We start from the raw sequence: 26,357 nt of genomic DNA, 5'->3' as shown, positions 1-26,357 counted from the left end.
GGTTCGAATCCTGCCTCGGGCATGGATGTGTGTGATGTCCTTAGGTTAGTTAGGTTTAAGTAGTTCTAAGTTCTAGGGGACTGATGACCTCAGATGTACCTTTTTTAGATTGAAGTCAGCTGATAGGTATTCCTGCTTAAGGGAAGTCTCTCTAACAAAGAAACCACTTTCGACAAAGCTTAGGTATCCGATTAATGAGGGAATTAGTATATTTCATCAAAATATACAAGGTATTAGAGATAAAGTTAGTGGACTGCTTATAGATGTATATCTGAACACTTCTTAAATAAGGAGATAATTCAGAGGCTTCCTTTACCAGGATACAGGTTGGCTGGCAGCTTTTCTAGGAGCTCTTTGCGGTGTGGGGGAGTAGCCATGTATGTGAAAAACGGTATCCCATTTGACTCAACTGATGTTTCAAAGTACTGCACTGAAAAGGTGTTTGAATGTTGTGCAGGTGTGGTTAAATTTAGTTGAGCTAAACTTCTCACTGTTGTTGTTTATAGATCCCCAGACTCCCATTTCACAACATTTTTGCTAAAGCTAGAGGAGGTTCTTGGTTCACTTTATAGGAAATACAAAAAGTTAGTTATATGTGGTGACTTCAATATTAATTGTATAAGTGATTGTGCAAGGAAAAGGATGCTGGTAGACCTCCTTAATTCATATAATCTTATGCAAACCGTATTCTTTCCAACGAGAGTGCAAGGGAACAGTAGAACAACCATAGACAATATTTTTGTTCATTCCTCATTGCTAGAAGGGCATTCTGTCAGCAAAAAGGTGAATGGCCTTTCAGATCATGATGCACAAATTTTAAGTCTAAAAGATTTTTGTGCTGCAACACATGTTAAATATAGTTACCACCTTTTTAGGAAAGCTGATCCAGTTGCTGTAGAGACTTTTGTAAACCTTATCAAGGAACAAGAGTGGCAAGATGTTTATAGTGCTGATACAGTAGACGATAAATATAATGCTTTCCTCAAGTCTTTTCTCGTGCTCTTTGAAAGTTGCTTTCCGTTAGAACGTTCAAAACAGGGTACTAGCACAAACAGGCAGCCTGGGTGGCTGACTAAAGGGATAAGAATATCTTATAGACCAAAGTGGCAATTATATCAAAAAGTTAGAAACAGTCACAATCTAAATGCAGCAGCCGATTACAAACAGTATTGTAAGGTGCTTAAAAAAGTTATTAGGAAGGCAAAAAGTATGTGGTATGCAGATAGAATAGCTAAGTCTCAGGATAAAATTAAAACCATATGGTCAGTCGTAAAGGAAGTGGCTGGTCTGCAGAGACAGGTCGAGGATATAGAATCAGTGCGTAGTGGGAATGTCCGTGTTACTGATAAGTCGCATATATGTACAGTATTTAATAATCACTTTCTGAATATAGCAGGTGAACTAAATAGAAACCTAGTCCCAACAGAAAATCATATAGCGCTCGTAGAAAAAAGCGTTCCGAGACTGTTACCTGAAATGCTCCTCCATGATACTGACAAGAGGGAGATTGAGTTAATAATTAAATCACTAAAGACCAAGAACCCTCATGGATATGACGGGGTATCTAGCAGAATACTGAAGTATTGTTCCATGTATGTTAGCCCAGTACTTAGCCATATCTGTAACTTTTCCTTTAAAAGTGGTCGGTTTCCTGACCGATTAAAGGACTCGGTAGTGAAGCCACTTTATAAAAATGGAGACAGGGATAATGTTGACAATTATAGACCTATTTCTATGCCACCGGTGTTTGCTAAAGTTATCGAGAGGGTTGTATATACAAGGTTACTGGAGCATTTAAATTCACATAATTTGCTGTCAAATGTACAGTGTGGTTTTAGAAATGGCTTAACAACTGAAAATGCTATAGTCTCTTTTCTCTGCGAGGTTTTGGACGGATTAAATAAAAGGTTGCGAACGTTAGGTGTTTTCTTTGATTTAACGAAGGCTTTTGACTGTGTTGACCACAAAATATTACTGCAGAAGTTGGACCATTATGGAGTAAGGGGAGTAGCTTACAATTGGTTCGCCTCTTACTTTAAGAACAGAAAGCAGAAGGTAATTCTCCGCAATATTGAGAGTGATAGCGATGTTCAGTCCCAAGTGGGCACTGTTAAATGGGGCGTTCCCCAAGGGTCGGTGCTGGGGCCACTGCTGTTTCTTATTTATATAAATGATATGGCTTCTAGTATTACAGGTGATTCAAAAATATTTCTGTTTGCTGATGACACCAGCTTGGTAGTGAAGGATCTTGTGTGTAATATTGAAACATTATCAAATAATGTAGTTCATGAAATAAGTTCGTGGCTTGTGGAAAATAATTTGATGCTAAATCACAGTAAGACTCAGTTTTTACAGTTTCTAACTCACAATTCAACAAGAACTGATATTTTAATCAGACAGAATGGGCATATTATAAGCGAGACGGAACAGTTCAAGTTCCTAGGCGTTCGGATAGATAGTAAGCTGTTGTCGGAAGCCCATGTTCAGGATCTTGTTCAGAAACTAAATGCCGCTTTATTTACGATTAGAACAGTATCTGAAATAAGTGACATTTCAACACGAAAAGTAGTCTACTTCGCATATTTTCATACGCTGATGTCATATGGTTTTATTTTTTGGGGTAATTCTTCTGATTCATAAAGGGCATTTTTGGCTCAAAAACCGGCTGTTCGAGCTATATGTGGTGTAAGTTCGAGAACCTCTTGTCGACCCCTATTCAAAAATCTGGGAATTCTGACATTGCCCTCGCAGTATATATTTTCTTTAATGTCGTTTGTTGTTAGCAGTATTAGTTTATTCCCAAGAGTTAGCAGCTTTCACTCAGTTAATACTAGGCAGAAATCAAATATGCATGTGGAATGCACTTCCTTGACTCTTGTGCAGAAAGGAGTGCAGTATTCTGCTGCATCCATTTTCAATAAGCTACCACAAGAACTCAAAAATCTTAGCAGTAGCTCAAACACTTTTAAGTCTAAACTGAAGAGCTTCCTCATGACTCACTCCTATTCTGTCGAGGAGCTCCTGGAAGAGCTAAAACATTAAGCAAATTCCAGTGTTACATTCTTGATTTTCTTTATTTAAACTAACGACTTGTCGCCTGAATATGTTTCTTATATTTCATTTTATCTGTTTCTACAATCTACAACTGAATATGTTTCTTATATTTCATTTTATCTGTTTCTACAATAGTGTTACAATTTCATGTATTGACTCGTTCCATGACCATGGAGACTTCCCCTTAATGTAGTCCCACGGAACAATAAATAAATAAATAAAATAAATAAGTCCCATAGTGCTCTGAACCATTTGAACCTACTAAGAAACTATTTGACAGAATAGTCAAAAAAATTGACAAAAGCCAAGAGAGCGATGTGTACACCTCACGCCTCTCCTTACCGCTTCCAATGATGTCACTGGCGGTGGATAACACGGTGGCCAGTCGGTACTGACGGACCCGCTAGCGCCTCAGGACGGAGTTACTTACGTTGAAGGAACGGAACTGCGTGACGGCATAAAAGACGTATAAACTGTCCAGTAAAATGCAAATCAGAGTTACTGGCCCAAGTAAAATTAAACTAAGAGCAGTAACAAAATGATACCTCCAGGGCCCTATTTCCGAGACCCGTAATATTTTATCTAGGCGTTAAGTATCTTGTTACAATATTTGACAGCAGTGCCAGGAGTACCAAACTGTGGACTACCTCTTATAATTCTGAATAGAAGATTCGGGGCACAGACTACTGACAAGGCAAAGTGTATAGTGGAAAGGCTACAGAACTGGTGTTCGAAAAATACACTGGGAACCTTTGATCGTAGAACAGTCCGCGTCCAATTAACAGGCTGATTACCGGTGATAAGAAATCCAATCAGGACTGCACGAGAGACCGTTAGAAGGGACGTGTGGATATTAGATGAAAAAGAGACCTTATAATCTCCTGTTACAAATGTCGGCACAAAAGACGTAGTCGTAATGTCAAGAACTGTGAATGCAGTCAAAGACAGAATCCATTTGAAGCTCTACAGTGTATATGATGAATTCATTCCTCGGGCTCAATCCTGTAGATAGCCAGTGCACTGGTTAGCGGACTGATGTTGGCTAACTTAGTTGGAGGTGCTGCACGGGACAGGAAGGGGTCTTGCTGCGGATTATAAGGGCTTGCCGCACAACACCAGAACGGGCCCTCATGGTGATTACAGGCCTAGAGGAACCGTGTACTGGCTTCGCAGACACGACAGAGAGAAAGTCGCTTACTGTGGGGAGCATATGCTGACAGCAAATTTGAAATAAGAAGTAAGATTCCAAAATGAATATTTCAGTCTGCAGATGGTTGTACACTCTTTCTGAAACTTTCTGCTAGTTTTGTAGTGTATGCTGGACTGGAAGTCGAACACGGAACTTCACCTTATGCGGGCAAGTCCTTTACTTACTGATCGGTTTAGGCACGATTCACCGCCCGCCCCCGAAGCTTCGCTTATACTAGTATCCCCCTTCTACTTTCCCAACTTCACAGACTCTTCTATATAGGTAGTAGGACTAGCCGCCATCCAAGAGGTGTTACTGTGGAGAGATGGTTCGCAACAGCCAAGGGTATTGTAATTTGCATGAAAATGCTATGAGACGAAGCGACCACTTTAATAAATTCCATATGTCATTTCCAAAATCACCTTATTCTTTTCCACAATCCGCCACTTTCAAAGGCAGTGATATGGCAGCCAAAGAAAATTGTTCAATAGATTAATTCTATCTCGTCAACATCCTTAATATCGAGACAAATGTACTCGTTTCGCGTTTAAGAAAGTTGACGAGATACAATGTATCTATTGAACACCTTTCTATGATCGATATAACATTACCTTTGAAGATAACGTAATATCGAAACACTTAAGACTGTTTTGGAAATAATAAATGTCCCCAAAGCTTATGGGTTGTTTCCAGAAATATTCTTTCACTCTGCAGAGGACTTTGCGATGTTCCTGAAATTTCTTGCACATTAAAAATTAACTATGGGATAACAACGACGCTGACACATAGTTACAAATATATGGTGTATCAAAAAGAATTCGATTTTTAAAAAATCGTAACTATTTTTCTATTTTGGTATGTGCGTGAACAACGTACTGTTGGAAAAAGCAAACTCTCGGGTTCCTGCTAGGTAGGAGCAGTGTCATCCCAATGCACTTCTAGTAAAAATTGTGGCGGGACAATAGAAAGCGTTTTGTGCTGTACGTTTCGCGCAGTGTGTGTCAGTAATAACTGTTCAGGGTGACTTTCGTACTTAGTATGGTGTAGATCCTCCTACAGCGCAGAGCATTAGACGACGGCGTGAAGAAGTCCGAGAAACAGGTTGTTTGTGTAAAGGCAAATCGCATGGCCGTTCCCAAGTGTCTAACACAGACGTAGAAGGCATCCGCCATAGTTTTACAAGGAGTCCGCGAAAATGTTCGCCATGCAGGTCGACAGCTTAACATGCCACCGATATCCGTCTGCTGTGTGTTGCGTCGACGTTTACACATGAAACCATGTAAATTCAGCTGTTGCAAACTCTGAATTTCTGTAATTTCGTTCTTCGCAGGATGGAGGATGACAGTTTTCTTCCACGCTTTGTGTTTAGTGACCAGGCAACATTCCATTTAAATGGAAAGATGATCCATCATAAAGTGAGAATATGAGGTAGGAAATAACACATGAAGTTGAACAACGTGAAAGGGACTCTAGAAATTTGATGTGTTTTGTACAGTTTCACGGTTCAAAATGGTTCAAATGGCTACGAGCACTATGGGACTTAACATCTGAGGTCATCAGTCCCCTAGAACCTACAACTACTTAAAATTAACTAACCTAAGGACATCACACACATCCATGCCCGAGGAAGGATTCGAACCTGCGACCGTAGCGATCACGTGGTTCCAGACTGAAGTGCCTAGAACCGCACGGCCACACCGGCCGGCTTTGGAGTGGTCCCATGGCCGGGAAGCATCTACTACTGGTGAATGTCGTTGCACCGTTTTCAGCGATGTCTCTGTGCTCTACTACCACGGATGACCATCGTTGGTGAGTGTGGTGGTGACGTCCCATGTGGGGTTACTTTGGGCGTCACGGTGGAATCGAGTATGACTTCAGCCGACGGCTGATAGTGATCGATGCAACTCTGACGGCAGAAGGCTACCTCACTGACATCCTGCGTCCTCATGAATTACTTCTCATGCGATAGTACGAATAAAGTGGTACATTTTTTCAGCAGGATAAATCTCGTCCACATGTAGAATATGTCTCTATAAAGTATCTGCCTGATGTTGAGGTTCTCCTGTCGCGAGAAAGATCCTCACCTGTCTCCGATAGAACGTGTATGGGACCAGGTCTGTGTCAGTGTTAGGGACATCATGCCTAGTTGCAATTATTAACCCCCATTGCCTCCGGAGAGGATACAACAACTATATTACTGCCTTCCCAACCGAATCTGTGCGTGTCTCCACAGCCTACAGCGGGCGCAATGTAACAGTGGTAAGTGGGTTCATACTGCCAAGTTCTTTGTAAATTTAACTCGAGGTTTTAAGCCCTGAAATAATACCCTCTCGACCAGTAATGCTGGATTTCATATCCTGCTTTCCTTCTAGATGCTTAACTTTTCTTTCGGCAAGTTGTGTATTGAACCGGGGACCTAGAAACGACGGAGAGGCTTCGTCCCGCCGTAGCCCTCAGTGGTTCACAACCCTACAACAGGCCACAGCATCCGCCCCACCCCCGCCCCACCCCCGCCCCACACCGAGCCCAAGGTTATTGTGCGGTTCGGCCCCCAGAAGCCGCCCCCCCCCCCCCCCCCGGGGAACATCTCATACCAGCAGACGAGTGTAATCCCAAATGTTTGCATGGTAGATTAATTATGGTGTACGCGTACGTGGAGACAGTGTTTGCCCAGCAATCGCCGACGTGTGTGACTAAGGCGGAATAAGAGGAACCAGCCCGCATTCGCCGAGGCAGACCGCCTTAAAAACCATCCACAGGCTGGCCGGCACAACGGACCTGGACACCAATACGTCGGGCGGATTCGTGCCGGGGACCAGCACACCTTCCTAATCGGGAAGCAGCGCGTTATAAATGGCTCAAATGGCTCTGAGGTCATCAGTCCCCTAGACTTAGAACTACTTAAACCTAACTAACCTAAGGACATCACACACATCCATGCCCGAGGCAGGATTCGAACCTGCGACTGTAGCAGCAGCGGGGTTCCGGACTGAAGCGCCTAGAACCGCTCGGCCAGAAGGCTACACGGCGCGTCTAGCCGGGAGAGCGTTAGTTGTGTATTTCCTAGCTTTGAGAAAATATTGCAATCCGTCGTAGTGGATGGTATGCCTTAAGACTGGCCACGGACCATGTGCATTATATCTGGAAAGAATTAAGAAGTGAATTGTCGTGCATGTCACTCTAGACAACTTGGGCCACCGGGGCGTATCTTCGTAATATGTGCAATTCACAGATATATCGCAGAGAAACGGCGAGATAAAAGTATCCTTGATGTAGTTAAGGTTAGAATATTGTTAGATGTGTAGAATAAGGTACCTTAGAAAGTGCATCGCTTTAGTTGGATTTTCATGTCGGTGACCCAAGACACTGTGAGAGGGGAAATGCAGAAGACTTTGAAGGATCAGTTAATAGAAAGGAGACCGTTTGCAATCGAAATGTCACAAAAATAGGTTAAGAAATGTCAAGAAGCGAAGTAACAATGGAAAGACCATACTGGTGTTAATCAAAAATTGTTACTGACATTCCAATTTAGCAGTAAAAAATTAATAATAGCATTTATTTCCTAGACAATTTTCATGTAGAGTAGGAATCTGTTAATATATGTCAAAAATTACATGAACGGAGTGTGGTTGTCTGACCCTCATTGCGTGCTTCAAGAAGACGAATGATGTATAAAATCGGTAAATGCTGTTAATTTTTGGAACTGCTTTCATGAATTTAGGAGGAGACGAACATAGGGGCATAAGAGAATGTAATACGTACGAAGGGTTACCATTTTACACGTCTCTTGCGGTGATACAGGGACGTGTTGCTTGGCTACGTAATTCTTAACTAGAGAACTGTACGTGAAAGATAAGATACATGATAGGGACATAAAAATGGGGCGCAATAAAACTAAGTTACGAGTTAAACTTTGTTGTGGAACACGATCAAGTGGACAACAAAATGTTAGGAACATTTGCGTGTTAGGGACACCTTGACAGACGACGCTGTTGACCAGACAGAATGGCCAACAGGTTCATTTTTGCGCCTGCAGATGGCAGTCAGGAGCCATATCGGACTCTTTACATAAGGCTTGACAGATTCTTCTCGCAGATGAACACAACATATTAACTTAGGTCCGTTAAATGGGGAAGCAAATCCTCGTTTTTTCTCCCAGTTACAATTTTTCTCTTTCAGTTTTTTAGTAAGTAACGTCATATTATTTATTTTTCTCACTTTATTATCTGTGTTCTACTACTTACCATGTTCCTCGTTCTCTTCCTATCATATATCTTCCGTTATGTCCACTGATGCTATGATTCACAGTTTATACATACCAGCATGTAAATTATCTACTTCTTCGACCCATCAAAAATAAATAAGGACGGTATTTTTTCTTCTGCTTTAGCTAAAGCGGCTGGTTTTTACTATTACTAGAATGCTGGTTCTTATGTGTTCGATTTCAAATTAAATGATACATTTCTTGTAGCTCGTATATCGCAATGAACATAACGACAAAAAATGAAGAATGCTAAATTACAAGTGAAAGAGCAGCTTATGACCCATAATCATGCAAGCATGAGCAAATAAATATAACAAAACGTAGTAACTCAAAACTTTATTATGCAACATATTATCCGTTTGCCGTCTCTCACCTGCAGGTTCTAATTTCCAGTCTATGTTCACTTGACAAGCTCTAGCGGAAATGTTCGATACATTGTTAATACTGAAACAAAACTACAAAAGGCAATCTACTGATTTCAACGTAAATGAAATGTGCTTACTACAGCTGGATGGATGAAGGAACACGCGCGGGAGTAAGGCGCTGAAATGAAGGAGTCTGAGGTAAAAGAAGCGGAGATCAACTTGAAAGATTTAAATCGTTCGTAGTAATGTAGTCAATAACCTGTAATTTACGATGTTAAGTCTATACATAAACAGCAATACATTGCAGTAAAGGTAACAGAACAATGCAGAAACTCATACACTAAAAAAATTACGAAATAATGACACAGTACACAGAGAAAAACGCACTTGAAAATATGAATTATTTCCCGAAACGCGTCGTGTAAAATGTAAATAAAAGAAAATTGTAACTGCTAGCGGAAAAGTCATTTACAAACAAACCCACTGTTTTCACACGCACAGACTTCCACCATTCATTTCTAATGGATAAAATCAAATTAAAAATTGGTCAAATGGCTCTAAGCACTATGGGACTTAACATCTGAGGTCATCAGTCCAGTAGACTTAGAACTACTACCTAACCCAACCTAACCAACCTAAGCACATCACACACATCCATGCCTGAGGCAGGATTCGAACCTGTAAACGTAGCAGCACCGCGGTTCTGACCTGAATCGCCTAGAACCGCTCGGCCACAACGGCCTGCAAAATCAATTTCACAAAACTGTCTGTAGCACTGTAGCAGTTTTTACAGAAGGTAGTCAATACCACGTTCTCGTGTCCGACTTCTTTATTTCAAATGTGTGAGGATGAAATTCTTGCCATTCACAGGAGATATCACTGCTTGGACGACCTGGTAAGTTACAATATGCATCGAAGCAAGGAACTAATTAACAATGTTCTCAAATGCGGCTTCTTATAAATATCAAGAAATTTGTAGCAGTAAGAAACATTACTGTAAACAAATGTAAGAATGATGCATTTAGAAGAAACATTTAAATAGCGTAAAATGCAGACTAACACTGACAAAAAGGGCATTTATGGCCAAGTGAAGTCTGCTAGTATCAAATATAGGTCTTAATTCGAGGAAGAAATTTCTGAGAATGTATGTTTGGAGCAAACTACTGTATGGTAGTGAGACATGGACTGTAGGAAAATCGAAACAGAAGAGAATCTAAGCCTTTGAGCTCTGGAGCTACAGAAGAATATTGAAAATTAGGTAGACTGTTAAGGAGTGAAGAGGTTCTCCTGAGAATGGGAGAATTGACAAGGAATAAGAAGGACAGGATGGCAGGAGATACTTTAAGACACGAGGGCATAACTTCCATGACTCTAGAGGGAGCTGTCGAGGGTAAAAACTGTAGAGGGAGACAGATACTGGAATACATTCAGCAAATAATTGGGTACATAGGTTGCAATTGCTACTCTGAGACGAAGAGGTTGGCTCAGCAGTAGAATTCGGGGTGGGCCGCATCAGACCAGTTAGAAAGATGACTGGAAAAAAATATCCCACATTGATTTCTGCTTTATTCCACACGGTGTTGCATGTCTGTTAGCACTGACAATTCTAAGCAAACTCCGCAGTTTTTGGTCGTTAACAGAAGGCCGTCACACACAGCAACGTCCATGGTTATAATTAATACCTGAAGTTTGGTATTCTAGGCAACTTTTCACACTGTGGATAGTGGAATATTGAATTCCCTAACGATCTCCGAAATGGATTATCCCAAGCGTTAGGTTCCAACTACTATTCGGCCTTCAAAGTCTTAATTCCCGTCGTGCAGCCAGTATCTTGTAGGACACCTTTTCACATGAGTCACCTGAGAGCAAGTGACTGCTCTGCTAATGAATTGTTATTATACCTTGTGTATGCGATACTATCGCTGCTGTACATGAGCGTATATCCAATGACTTCCGTCATTTCAGTGCAAGGCAACAGCACACTGAAGATTCATCGAAGATGCGTTGTTGTTGGTAGTGTATTGGCGCAAGCTGTCGTCAGCACAACAGTCGGCAAAGATGTAGCAAGAAGATCGATGGTAGGTGCTGGATCAAGCGTGCCTATCAGGAGAGAGGCCAAAGACAGACTTGCAAACAATATGCTGCCAACGCCCTCTCGATCACAAGTATTTAGAACGCCGCTGTGGACCAGAGGTTCAGTCAGTTTCAGGCGCTAGCTCAGCCGCTCAGTCACTGGCGCACTCCATTGCGCAGTACATTGCGATCAGTTTAGTGTTTGTAGCGAGACTTGCACTTCACCAGCAGTGAAGCTAATATAGACTATTACAGAAGAACTTGCACCACAACAAACGGACTCTCTTTAAGATAAATAGCTTCCTGTTTATGTAAACAAAGAACCCTATTAATACATGTGTGCAGTTGTATTGCAGAAAGTGGATATCTGCCACTAAACAACATCCTCTCCCTTGATTCCTGTGGTACAAGACTTCACAGTGTCGACGAGGACACAAAAAGTAGGATTTGTTATGATTAAGTGTCAGTTAATAACACTGAGAATCAAATTCTTCTGGCGATTGTACTTTGAAATATATGTTACTCAATTTTAGTGTAGCGTAGTAGTTAAGAGGTGCAAATTTATGAATCAGTATGCAGTAGGTTCACATCTTGCAGTATCCAGTTTTGATTCATTCACCTTCGCACTTTTTAAAAGGCTATAGGACTTTCTATTAATTTTGCAGAAACGTTTTTTGTAATACTCGTCGTTGTATAAATAGAAATGCGCTATCTCTCAAGTGTGACTTTGTTCGACTTTGTTTTTTTAAAAAAAAAAAAAGAAGAAGAAGAAGAAGAAGAAGCTGATGACTGAAGTGACTGGACATGAATCTTCCACTTTTCTCTTATAAGAAGTTCATGCATACTGAAGTTCTTATATATGTATGTATGCATGCTACAGACAGAACAACATGGCCAGCATATGCACAAGGGAGGAAATGTCCTTTTTAATAGAGCTACCTTAGGAACTTTACGCGTATCCGTATACGTAAACGCTCTGTGTGGTTTGCGAGCCAAATAAAGCCGACAGCTGCAATTGGAGAGTGCTGCCGTAACAAATCACGTTACCCAGCGCGTCTCATGTGACGAAGGATCTGTCTCTCGCGCAGTTGGATTTCCTTCCAGGTCCACATCACCAGCTGCCTCTTCCTGTAGGAAGGCTTAAGAAGTGTGAGGCACGGCTCAGGCAAGTTAATTCATTAAAATGGCTCACCCCAATAATTTGAACCTGTTTGGCTATGTATGCTCATATACATCGCCATAATAAAATTAGTACACCCTTTTAGAAGCTTACAATGCATTCACGATGTATTCTTGCAACAGTGAATATGTTGTGCATTACGTGATAACCGTTACAGTTCAATAGCACAAGCGGTCCTGAGGTATCAGGTATCAAAGACACGCTGAAACATCCATATTAGTGCGTGATGAAGCCTCCAAGGACGGCAATGCAGGAGCTGACTCTGGCATCCAGTCGATCGTACAGACAGCGAATACTATCCTAGCATACGTTATGCCTCACCTGCTCAAACGGTTCACGTAGTTCTGTGTGAGGAGTTTGTTGACAGGTTGCATAAGTAACTTCCCGTCCCATCATGCCCCACACTTACTCAATTGGAGACAAGTCCGGAGGTCATGCTGGCGTGGGAAGTTTCTGCACGTATTGCAGAGCGCTCTGAATTCCACGGGCAATGTGTGGGCGAGTATTATCCTGCTGGAACGACATCACCTTGATGATGCAAGAACGGGTCAACAACATCCTGCACGTACCGAGCGCTGGTGTACATCCTATCCAGAAACACCAAAGGTGAACGGGAGTTGTAACTTAATGGACCCCAGACCATAAGGCCTGGAGTGCGGCCAGTGTGACTTGAAAGAAGCTCCAGGTCTACGTCGTGCGCGGAAACTACCATCTCGTGTGTGCAGGCAGAATCTGATTTCATCGCTGAACACCACGGCGCGCCAATCCAAGCGACCCTCTGACGTCACCAGTCGAACCGTGCACGTTTATGCTGAGACGTGAGTGGCAAATAGGCTATACGTGTACGTGCCTGTAGCCCCACTGCTAATAATCGGTTCGCAAAAGTTAGTGTTGACACACCAGGGCTCACAAGCTCTGTTTATCTGTGCTGTGGTAGCTGTACGATCTACCACTGCTGCCCTTGCAATATGACAACTTGGCGGGCGTGGGAATGTTCACGTAATCACTGATACCACCATCGTTGCACAACTGACGCAGCACGTCTAGCGTGTGTGGCAATTCTCTGAAAGAACCATTCCGCCACTCGCTTATTTGGCTGTAGGAAGCACGAGTGTCTCCGCTTCCTTCACACGTTTTTACCCCACTGAGCCTTCTGGTTGTGAACATTCCCTGTTAAATGGTAGACATGTACGGCGCTCTGGTAGCTATGCCACTACGTTATCTGTTGGGCGACGAATCTGAATCCATGATCAGTACATTTACTATTCACCAGATGGCACATGGCGTCGCGGATCAAAATCACTTCGTCTTTCCCGATGTACCAACTCTTTTTCCGGCATTAACTTCACTGGGCCCCAGCAAACATATAACAAAGTCAAAACCCTTTTCAACAAAACGGTAGTTTCTTTCGTCAAGGCTGAATATACAACCATTCGAAGGCAGCTCTTTAAGATGGTTCAAATGGCTCTGAGCACTATGGGACTTAACTGCTGAGGTCATCAGTCCCCTAGAACTTAGAACTACTTAAACCTAACTAACCTAAGGACATCACACACATCCATGCCCGAGGCAGCATTCGAACCTGCGACCGTAGCGGTCGCGCAGTTCCAAACTGTAGCGCCTAGAACCGCTCGGCCACTCCGGCCGGCAGCTCTTTAAGAGAATAAGATCTTGACATAGATAAATACGAGTGAACAACCGTTTGTCTGCACCATTCAAAACAGCACGTAACTTTTCGACCGTGACTTCTAAGTAAGTAAATATTACTCGTCCACGCGGTTATAGTGAGCAAAATGTTGGCCGTACTGGATAAAAAGGAAGCTAACATGTGTCTAAAAAGTGTTTAACACTAGAACACTAAAGGGGATGGGAGGGAAGGGTGATGTTACGTTGTTACTAAACCATCGTAAAGTTTACCATTCTACGTTTTATTCAAATGAAGTCATAATTTATGGTTTATGCAGTAGTTAAATACGTTTATTAAATATCCAGTTATACGTAACATAGAAAATTAAAATCCTGTTTTACACCCTAATGCAGTCGTAAATTTTACGAGGGTTTAGTAATTTGGGTGTAAGATGACAAGGTAAAAGGTGATAGATTTAGTTGTGTAATGTAATTTGAAAGAGTTGGGTATGAACATTACTACATTTGTAGGAGATGGGAGTGTGCGCCGCTGAGAACAATGCATCATCCGCTAGCTGCTGGACGCACGCAGTGGTGCATACGAGTTCCTTTGTGTAGTATGGGAGAACTCAGCACGGGTGACAGATACTTTCGGACGTAGAGTGGAGCATGTTTCGAAACCACAAAGAAGACACATTCTCCCAGAACCCGCCAAATCTTAGTGCCAAGTCGGCTAAGAATCAGAAGAGAGAATTCAACAGGAGCTGCTAATTTTTCTTTACATAATTACTCTGCAGTCCACACTTTTAGACTATTTGTCGTCCATTCCACTCCTGATTTTTTTTTTTGTCATCAGTCTACTGACTGATTTGATGCGGCCCACCACGAATTCCTTTCCTGTGCTAACCCCTTCATCTCAGAGTAGCACTTGCAACCTACGACCTCAATTATTTGCTTGACGTATTCCAAACTCTGTCTTCCTCTACAGTTTTTGCCCTCTACAGCTCCCTCTAGTACCATCGAAGTCATTCCCTCATGTCTCAGCAGATGTCCTATCATCCTGTCCCTTCTCCTTATCAGTGTTTTCCACATATTCCTTTCCTCTCCGATTCTGCATAGAACCTACTCATTCCTTACCTTATCAGTCCACCTAATTTTCAACATTCGTCTATAGCACCACATCTCAAATGCTTCGATTCTCTTCTGTTCCGGTTTTCCCACAGTCCATGTTTCACTACCATACAATGCTGTACTCCAGACGTACATCCTCAGAAATTTCTTCCTCAAATTAAGGCCGGTATTTGATATTAGTAAACTTCTCTTGGCCAGAAATGCCTTTTTTGCCATAGCAAGTGTGCTTTTGATGTCCTCCTTGCTCCGTCCGTCATTGGTTATTTTACTGCCTAGGTATCAGATTCCTTAACATCATTGACTTCGTGGCCATTAATCCTGATGTTAAGTTTCTCGCTCATCTCATTTCTACTACTTCTCATTACATTCGTCTTTCTCCGATATACACTCAAACCATATTGTGTACTCATTAGACTGTTCATTCCGTTCAGCAGATCATTTAATTCTTTTTCACTTTCACTCAGGATAGCAATGTCATCAGCGAATCGTATCATTGATATCCTTTCACCTTGTATTTTAATTCCACTCCTGTACCTTTCTTATATTTCCATCATTGCTTCCTCGATGTACAGATTGAAGAGTAGGGGCGAAAGGCTAAAGCCTTGTCATACACCCTTCTTAATACGAGCACTTCGTTCTTGATCGTCCACTCTTATTATTCCCTCTTGGTTGTTGTAAAATGGCTCTGAGCACTATGGGACTTAACATCTGTGGTCATCAGTCCCCTAGAACTTAGAACTACTTAAAACTAACTAACCTAAGGACATAAGACACACCCATGCCCGAGGCAGGATTCGAACCTGCGACCGTAGCAGTCCCGCGGTTCCGGACTGCAGCGCCAGAACCGCACGGCCACCGCGGCCGGCTTGGTTGTTGTACATATTGTATATGACCCGTCTCTCCCTATAGCTTACCCCTACTTTTTTCAGAATCTCGAACAGCTTGCACCATTTTATATTGTCGAACGCTTTTTCCAGGTCGACAAATCCTATGAAACTGTCTTGATTTTTCTTTAGCCTTGCTTCCATTATTAGCCGTAACGTCAGAGTGAATCTCTCGTCCCTTTACTTTTCCGAAAGCCAAACTGATCGTCACCTAGCGCATTCTCAATTTTCTTTTCCATTCTTCTGTATATCATTCTTGTAAGCAGCTTCGATGCATGAGCTGTTAAGCTGATTGTGCGATAATTCTCGCACTTGTCAGCTCTTGCCGTCTTCGGAATTGTGTGGATGATGCTTTTCCGAAAGTTAGATGGTATGTCGCCAGACTCATATATTCTACACACGAACGTGAATAGTCGTTTTGTTGCCACTTCCTCCAATGATTTTAGAAATTCTGATGGAATGTTATCTATCCCTTCTGCCTTACTTGACCGTAAGTCCTCCAAAGCTCTTTTAAATTCCGATTCTAATACTGGATCCCCTATCTCTTCTAAATCGACTCCTGTTTTTTGGTAAACATTTTTGGAAAGCAGTGATCAATTAGTTGTTATATTTTGACTAAAGTTCAGTCTTGATCACATCATATATATGTTTTAATGATATAGGTAACCGGTTTCGGTTCTTTCTACAAAACCATCATCGGACCTGTGGATAAATTTTAAGGAATACTAGATACCAATCTTTAAATAAAATGAAAGTGTCTAATGATGTCAAATTTTACAAGATAAAATAAAATTAATTATACCCATGGCTCCCTTAGGATGGTAGGCGGAGCTCTCCTCGCTGCTACGCAGTCAACTGATGGTTATGAGTGCTGAGCACGAGCTTAAATATGCAGAGGCTCCGCCTACTTCCTGTCACACTACTTCACAACTGCCAATCAGCGTTCATAATATGACGCCATCGTCAAAGTATAAAAGTAGGAAATACACTAATAACATAAAATTGATTCATTTAAATATCTGATTAACAGATAGTATGTCTACAGCTTATTTATATTTTGGGTAAAAACAATGAACTACGATGTGTAATAGTTGTGCCCTATATGGGCAACCTTAATACTATTACAGTGCCAGTTACATCAAAGATGTGAAAGTCCTTGGCGTTGTGGTATATATCGATTATACCGAGTCGCCCTCATCACAATTGCATCTTTGTTGGATGCTGCAGAATCGTCTTATTTTAACTGTAGTTTTTATAGCAATATTCTTTATAGCAGTAGGGTAGCAGCCAAGAGTACGTTCCACATTATGTATATCTGAATAACTGATGAGACTGCTGATTAAATTTTTTTTTAAATCATCGATCTAATAGTTTTTATAATCATCAATGTCAATTTAATAATTTTTTTTAATTTTATGTTGTGCAGCATATTTTAATACATTGCTTTTGCCATGGGTATAACTAGTCTTATATTTTTAAAAAACAAAAGAGTAGATGCTTTTATTATAAAATTTCGTCAAAAAGGTCGTAATAATATTTTTCGCGAAAATCTAATTGTTCATTGGGCAGCATTGATGATTTGGTTTTCAAATGAGCATATATATCGATTTCTTCTAGGATATTCATAACTAAGCCTTTATTTGCATAATGAAGAACTTGTAAATTCTGTTCTGCTGTCCCCTCAGCATGATTATTGAATGCTATATGGTGGCCGAATACAGACTTTGTTCGTGAGGTACCTGACGTATGTTCTTTGTACCTTACTGCAAAATTTCGACCTGTTTGGCCGATGTATATTTTCTCACAGTCTCTACATTGGATCTTGTACACTCCTGATCTGGTAAATTTTCCATTATCTTTACTTACGGTATGTCTTCACTTTTGTTGTAAAGTATTGTCAGTTGTAAATGCTATTGTTATTCCAGAATTTTTGAATAAATTAGTAATTCTATCTTATATGTTTCCCATATATGTCATCTTCATATATTTTGGATTACCTATTAGTGGAGTACTTTGTGATTGTTGTACTTTATTAAAAATGATATCTACCTGTCGTGTGTCGAAAGAGTTGGTTTTTGCAATTTGTTTTAAGATGGTCATTTCCTTTTTGATCTCATTAGCTTCTAGCGGTAATTTTAGTATTCGGTGTATCACAGACTTAAAAAATGCTTTTTATACTTGTCAGGATGACATGATGTGGCATTAATAATAACATCAGTGGTTGTAGGTTTCCTGTATATGGTGAATAAATGTTTCCCATTGTTATTAGTTATAGTGAGATCTAGTTAGTTAATAGATTTTCGATTTTCATGCTCAACTGTAAATTGTAACTTCGTATGCATATAGTTTAATTTTATAGCAAGTTTCTCAATTTCATCTTTTGAACCATTATAAAGCAATAATGTATCGTCTACATATCGCTTGTAATATATGATTTTATTTGCGATATCAGGGTTGTTTTTCAGGAATTGCGTCTCAATGTGGTTCACGAAAATGTCTGCAACTGTCCCAGCCAAAGAATTTCCCATTGCTAAGCCATCTTTCTGACAATAGATTTTAGTATTAGAAGAGAAATAATTGTAATCTAAAGTGCATTCAAGCAGTTCTATAAATTCGATTATTTCGTCTTTAGTCATATTTTTGTATTGTATTAAGTTATCCCTAATTATATTAATCGTCTCATTAATGGGTATATTTGTATATAAATTTTTAATATCTAACGAGGCGAAACTTGCGCTAGTTGGAATGTCTATATTGTGGATTTGTTGTGCTAGAAAGAACCGAAACCGGTTACCTATATCATTAAAACATATATGGTGTGATCAAGACCGAACTTTAGTCAAAATACGACTCCTTTTTCTTCTTCTATCACATCAGACAAATCTTCACCCTCATAGAGGCTTTCAATGTATTCTTTCCACCTATCTGCTCTTTCCTCTGCATTTAACAGTGGAATTCCCGTTGCACTCTTAATGTTACCACCGTTGCTTTTAATGTCACCAAAGGTTGTTTTGACTTTCCTGTATGCTGAGTCTGTCCTTCCGACAATCATATCTTTTTCGATGTCTTCACATTTTTCCTGCAGCTATTTCTTCTTAGCTTCCCTGCACTTCCTATTTATTTCATTCCTCAGCGACTTTTACTTCTGTATTCCTGATTTTCCCGGAACATGTTTGTACTTCCTCCTTTCATCAATCAGCTAAAGTATTTCTTCTGTTACCCATTGGTTTCTTCGCAGCTACCTTCTTTGTACCTATGTTTTCCTTCCCAACTTCTGTGATGGCCCTTTATAGTGATGTCCATTCCTCTTCAACTGTACTGCCTACTGCGCTATTCCTTATTGCCTTATCTATAGCGTTAGAGAACTTCAAACGTATCTCGTCATTCCTTAGTACTTCCCTATACCACTTCTTTGCGTATTGATTCTTCCTGACTAATGTCTTGAACTTCAGCCTACTCTTCATCACTACTATATTGTGATCTGAGTCTGTATTTGCACCTGGGTACGCCTTACAGTCCAGTATCTGATTTCGGAATCTCTGTCTCACCATGATGTAATCCAATTGAAATCTTCCCGTATCTCGCGGCCTTTTCCAAGTATACCTCCTCCTCTTGTGATTCTTGAACAGGGTATTCGCTATTACTAGCTGAAACTTGTTACAGAACTCAATTAGTCTTTCTCCCCTTTCATTCCTCGTCCCAAGCCCATATTCTCCTGTAACCTTTTCTTCTACTCCTTCCCCTACAACTGCATTTCAGTCGCCCATGACTATTAGATTTTCGTCCCCCTTTACATACTGCATTACCCTTTCAATATCCTCATACACTTTCTCTATCTGTTCATCTTCAGCTTGCGACGTCGTCATGTATACCTGAACTATCGTTGTCGGTGTTGGTCTGCTGTCGATTCTGATTAGAACAACCCGGTCACTGAACTGTTCACAGTAACACACCCTCTGCCCTACCTTCCTATTCATAAAGAATACTACACCTGTTATACCATTTTCTGCTGCTGTTGATATTACCCGATACATATCTGACCAGAAATCATTGTCTTCCTTCCACTTCACTTCACTGACCCCTACTATATCTAGATTGAGCCTTTGCATTTCCCTTTTCAGATTTTCTAGTTTTCCTACCGCGTTCAAGCTTCTGACATTCCACGCCCCGACACGTAGAACGTTATCCTTTCGTTGATTATTCAATCTTTTTCTCATGGTAACCTCCCCCTTGGCAGTCCCCTCCCGGATATGCGAATGGGGGACTATTCTGGAATCTTCAACTTTTATAGTCCTGTCTTCCTCAGTTGCGTGTAATATTACGGTATATTAATAATTTTTACTTATGGACCGTCTGACAGCAACTGAATAAAACACAATTTTAGTGCCATACGCGTTACGCCTTTATTTTCTGCAAGGCATCATCAGTGGCCTGGAATATGTACATATGTTAGCTATTTTATTTACATTTTTGTCATTGTGCCTATAGATTATAAACAGTTCTGGTGGTTGGTATTTCCTATTAAGTAGTAATGTTTTGAACTGTACTTACAGGTTGCGTGGACAATTTCCTACATATTACGTTCCTGTTGCATTTTTGGTGTTGTTCTTCTTCTTATGAACGCCAATTTGCGGTTTTTTTCCCATTCCACAACACTATGCACTGAACGCTTGTTTTAAAGCAATGTTTTGGTTTCTGTTACCGACTGTCAAATGTTTTTGCCAAAGATCAAATGTTATTGCCAAACTTATGAGTGTAACTATTGAAGTATCTGTGGTCTGTTCGTGTATGCATTTGTGTCTGCGTTTGTGTATGTGTGTATGTGTGTGAGTGTTTTTTGGTGTGATATATATATATTTTGCTGTGTGAGTGTGTGTGTATACATAGGCATGACATGCAGCAATTTTCAAACAAGATACAAAGAACATATCAGATGTTGGAAGTATGAAACAAACCATTCCACATTTGCAGAGCATTTAAAACACTACAACCATCATCCTACAAACATGGAACAAGAAATGAAAATAATGAGAATAAGCAACCATGACAAACATCTTATACAAATGCAAGAAAACTTCCACATCCAGAAAGCCATAGCAGAAAACAAACATGTGATAAATGAACAAACACACATCAGCACAGGCTCCCTACTACACTTAGTAAAGGAAATGATAACATAAAACAAAAAAAACAAAACTCTTCCCCACATCATCTGGACACACACACACACACACACACACACACACAGCAAAAAAAAAAAAAATATATATATATATATATATATATATATATATATATATATTCCTGGAAATGGAAAAAAGAACACATTGACACCGGTGTGTCAGACCCACCATACTTGCTCCGGACACTGCGAGAGGGCTGTACAAGCAATGATCACACGCACGGCACAGCGGACACACCAGGAACAGCGGTGTTGGCCGTCGAATGGCGCTAGCTGCGCAGCATTTGTGCACCGCCGCCGTCAGTGTCAGCCATTTTGCCGTGGCATACGGAGCTCCATCGCAGTCTTTAAAACTGGTAGCATGCCGCGACAGCGTGGACGTGAACCGTATGTGCAGTTGACGGACTTTAAGCGAGGGGGTATAGTGGGCATGCGGGAGGCCGGGTGGACGTACCGCCGAATTGCTCAAAACGTGGGGCGTGAGGTCTCCACAGTACATCGATGTTGTCGCCAGTGGTCGGCGGAAGGTGCACGTGCCCGTCGACCTGGGACCGGACCGCAGCGACGCACGGATGCACGCCAAGACCGTAGGATCCTACGCAGTGCCGTAGGGGACCGCACCGCCACTTCCCAGCAAATTAGGGACACTGTTGCTCCTGGGGTATCGGAGAGGACCATTCGCAACCGTCTCCATGAAGCTGGGCTACGGTCCCGCACACCGTTAGGCCGTCTTCCGCTCACGCCCCAACATCGTGCAGCCCGCCTCCAGTGGTGTCGCGACAGGCGTGAATGGAGGGACGAATGGAGACGTGTCGTCTTCAGCGATGAGAGTCGCTTCTGCCTTGGTGCCAATGATGGTCGTATGCGTGTTTGGCGCCGTGCAGGTGAGCGCCACAATCAGGACTGCATACGACCGAGGCACACAGGGCCAACACCCGGCATCATGGTGTGGGGAGCGATCTCCTACACTGGCCGTACACCACTGGTGATCGTCGAGGGGACACTGAATAGTGGACGGTACATCCAAACCGTCATCGAACCCATCGTTCTACCATTCCTAGACCGGCAAGGGAACTTGCTGTTCCTACAGGACAATGCACGTCCGCATGTATCCCGTGCCACTCAACGTGCTCTAGAAGGTGTAAGTCAACTACCCTGGCCAGCAAGATCTCCGGATCTGTCCCCCATTGAGCATGTTTGGGACTGGATGAAGCGTCGTCTCACGCGGTCTGCACGTCCAGCACGAACGCTGGTCCAACTGAGGCACCAGGTGGAAATGGCATGGCAAGCCGTTCCACAGGACTACATCCAGCATCTGTACGATCGTCTCCATGGGAGAATAGCAGCCTGCATTGCTGCGAAAGGTGGATATACACTGTACTAGTGCCGACATTGTGCATGCTCTGTTGTCTGTGTCTATGTGCCTGTGGTTCTGTCAGTGTGATCATGTGATGTATCTGACCCCAGGAATGTGTCAATAAAGTTTCTCCTTCCTGGGACAATGAATTAACGGTGTTCTTATTTCAATTTCCAGGAGTATATATATATATATATATATATATATATATATATATATATATATATCACACCAAAAAACACTCACACACATACACACATAAACAAACGCACACACAAATGCATACACGAACAGACCACAGATACTTCAATAGTTACACTCATAAGTTTGGCAATAACATTCGATCTTTGGCAGAAACATTTGACAGTCGGTAACAGAAACCAAAACATTGCTTTAAAACAAGCGTTCAGTGCATAGTGTTGTGGAATGGGGAAAAAACCGCAAATTGGCGTTCATAAGAAGAAGAACAACACCAAAAATGCAACAGGAACGTAATATGTAGGAAATTGTCCACGCAACCTGTAAGTACAGTTCAAAACATTACTACTTAATAGGAAATACCAACCACCAGAACTTAATCTATAGGCACAATGACAAAAATGTAAATAAAATAGCTAACATATGTACATATTCCAGGCCACTGATGATGCCTTGCAGAAAATAAAGGCGAAACGCGTATGGCACTAAAATTGTGTTTTATTCAGTTGCTGTCAGACGGTCCATAAGTAAAAATTATTAATATACCGTAATATTACACGCAACTGAGGAAGACAGGACTACAAAAGTTGAAGATGTCAATACAGCTATGTCAAGCATTCCCTGTCAACGTGTACAACAGGTTCAAGAAAATACATCTGAGACTCCATGAGACGATACAGCATATAAAATTCAACTAAACATGCAAAAAGAACGATTTAATTCCAAGTTACATTAATGTAAAGGTTAAAAACAGTTCTACAGTGGCACAGAAGTCGAAATCATTTGCAGAACGATATTGGTTACTACATGAAATTAAGATGCTCTATTCGAAAAAACAGCACCTAAACATGATGCTCTATGAGACTCATCTAGAATTGGCAAGAAACGTAGGAAACGCCGCAGTTTTCATGGCACTAGTAGAAAAAACTGAACACAACACATATACAGCAACGAAACATTTACAAACCAAACATAAACAGAAGATAATGAAACTAACAGTAAGAAAGACGCAAAAACACATTTACATTTTAAATGTGAAACCACATGAACACCAACACACATTCCATCCACGCTTAGTTAACCTAACAGAGACAGAACTACACGAAAACGAAAAAATGCTCTTGGAAAAAGGTTTGAAACACTGCACCAATAGCAAAGTGAACAATCTATACAAAGAAAATCTCATAATAGAAACCGAACACATCCTTACACGTGAAGAACAACAAAATAATTGTGAAATAAACATAGGACTGACAAGAGAACTAGTAAAAGAAGAAATAAAAGGCATAATAAAACAAACACAGCAGACACACAATAAGGACAACCAAACAGAAGCAGCTACTATGAAAAGGTTAAAACAAAAGTTAACAGACAATAACGTATTAATAACAAGAGCAGACAAGGGAAATGTAACAGTACTCATGGATAAAGAGCAATACATCACAAAAACCAAGGAATACATAAACACCAACACCATACAAAAACTGAAGTCAGATCCAACTACACGGTTCCAGGCAAATGTGAAACGAACACTGAAAAAAATTGAACACACACTCACAGACAAACAGAAATACTACTTAACACAGAAAAACCCACAAGCACCAACACTCCGAAGTCAACCGAAAGTACATGAAGACGGAATGCCAATGAGAGCTGTTATCAACTTCAAGAAAGCCCCAACATACCGCATAGCCAAACACCTCCAAAAGTTAGTTATAAAACACTATAAAGTAGAAAACAACAGAACAGTGATAAACACAGGAAGCCTAATAGAAAACATACAGAACATACAGGTACCACATACAGAATCACTGATTCATTCGATATAGAAAATATGTTTACCTCCATCCCTATCACAGAAACAATAGAAATCATAGAACAAAATCTCTCATCCCACAGCAACCTCACCACAGACGCAATAAAAGAAATAACAAATATGCTCAGACTGACAACTGAACAAAACTACTTGCAGTTTCAGAAAGAATATTATCTACAAACTGATGGACTGCCCATGGGATCCCCAATATCAGGAACACTAGCAAACATTTTCGTCAGTCACCTAGAAAATCAGATATTTGATAAGATAACCACAAATGAAAGTTTCAAAATCATATATTGGTACAGATACGTGGATGACATTATTTGTCTGGTAGATGAGCCAAGTGAAAAAATAGACGAACTCCATTGAGAAATAAACAAAGCTCATCAGAACATGAAATTCACACTAGAAAAAGAAAATCAAATAAATTTTCTTGACATTACAATTAAAAAAGTAAATGGTAAACATACATTTAACATCTTTAGAAAACCAACAGCCACAGACACAATAATACATTCCACATCCAACCACCCCCACAGCCAGAAACTTGCGGCACTAAGACACATGTTACATAGATTAAACAGAATCTCACTCAGCAAGGGAATCTATGAACAAGAAATGAGTACAATCATACAAATAGCTAGGAACAACGGGTATGACACACATGTGGTACACAAGCTCAATCAAAAAATAAAAACACAAATAAAAAACAAACAACAGTTCCACAATACAAAAGAACTCACAAGCTAAAAACTTACAAACACACTCAACAAACACACACAATGACAACACCACACAGAAAAGAACCAGATGGTACACCATGACCTACACACATAAACTAACACACAGAGTTGCAAACATCCTAAAGAGACAGGGCTTCAAAATAGCATATAAGCCTGGGCAAACCCTTCAATCACACCTAAGCCAGCCAGCTGCCAAGAAAGACAAATTCCAACAATCAGGAATATATAAACTTGAATGTCAAAGTTGTGATGCAGTATACATAGGCATGACATGCAGGAATTTTCAAACAAGATACAAAGAACGTATCAGATGTTGGAAGTATGAAACAAACCATTCCACATTTGCAGAGCATTTAAAACACTATAACAATCATCCTACAAACATGGAACAAGAAATGAAAATAATGAGAATAAGCAACCATGACAAACATCTTATACAAATGCAAGAAAACTTCCACATCCAGAAAGCCATAGCAGAAAACAAACATGTGATAAATGAACAAACACATCAGCACAGGCTCCCTACTACACCTAGAAAAGGAAATGATAACACACAAATAAAAAACTCTTCCCCACATCATCTGGAGACACACACACACACACACACACACACACAATATATATATATATATATATATATATATATATATATATATATATATATATATATATATCACACCAAAAAACACTCACACACATACATACATACACAAACGCACACACAAATGCATACACGAACAGACCACAGATACTTCAATAGTTACACTCATAAGTTTGGCAATAACATTCGATCTTTGGCAAAAACATTTGACAGTCGGTAACAGAAACCAAAACATTGCTTTAAAACAAGCGTTCAGTGCATAGTGTTGTGGAATGGGGAAAAAAAACCGCAAATTGGCGTTCATAAGAAGAAGAACAACACCAAAAATGCAACAGGAGCGTAATATGTAGGAAATTGTCCACGCAACCTGTAAGTACTGTTCAAAACATTACTACTTAATAGGAAATACCAACCACCAGAACTGTTTATAACCTATAGGCACAATGACAAAAATGTAAATAAAATAGCTAACATATGTACATATTCCAGGCCACTGATGATGCCTTGCAGAAAATAAAGGCGAAACGCGTATGGCACTAAAATTGTGTTTTATTCAGTTGCTGTCAGACGGTCCATAAGTAAAAATTATTAATATACCGTAATATTCCGGAATCTTTTGCCAATGGAGAGATCATCATGGCACTTCTTGAATTACAGGCCACATGTCCTGTGGATACACGTTACGTGTCTT

The 26,357-nt window shown here is 40.7% G+C and overlaps 1 protein-coding gene across 1 annotated transcript in view; it reads right to left on the bottom strand.

Moving 5' to 3' along the window:
• LOC126260234 (uncharacterized) overlaps positions 1 to 26,357 on the bottom strand; it is a 663,477-nt gene that overhangs the window by 593,887 nt on the left and 43,233 nt on the right. The window lies entirely within an intron of this gene.

The sequence above is a fragment of the Schistocerca nitens genome, chromosome 5, assembly GCF_023898315.1.
Source record: "Schistocerca nitens isolate TAMUIC-IGC-003100 chromosome 5, iqSchNite1.1, whole genome shotgun sequence".
Lineage (NCBI taxonomy): Eukaryota > Metazoa > Arthropoda > Insecta > Orthoptera > Acrididae > Schistocerca > Schistocerca nitens.
Note: the sequence above shows the minus strand (reverse complement) of the source record. Positions and strands in the feature narration are given on the sequence as shown.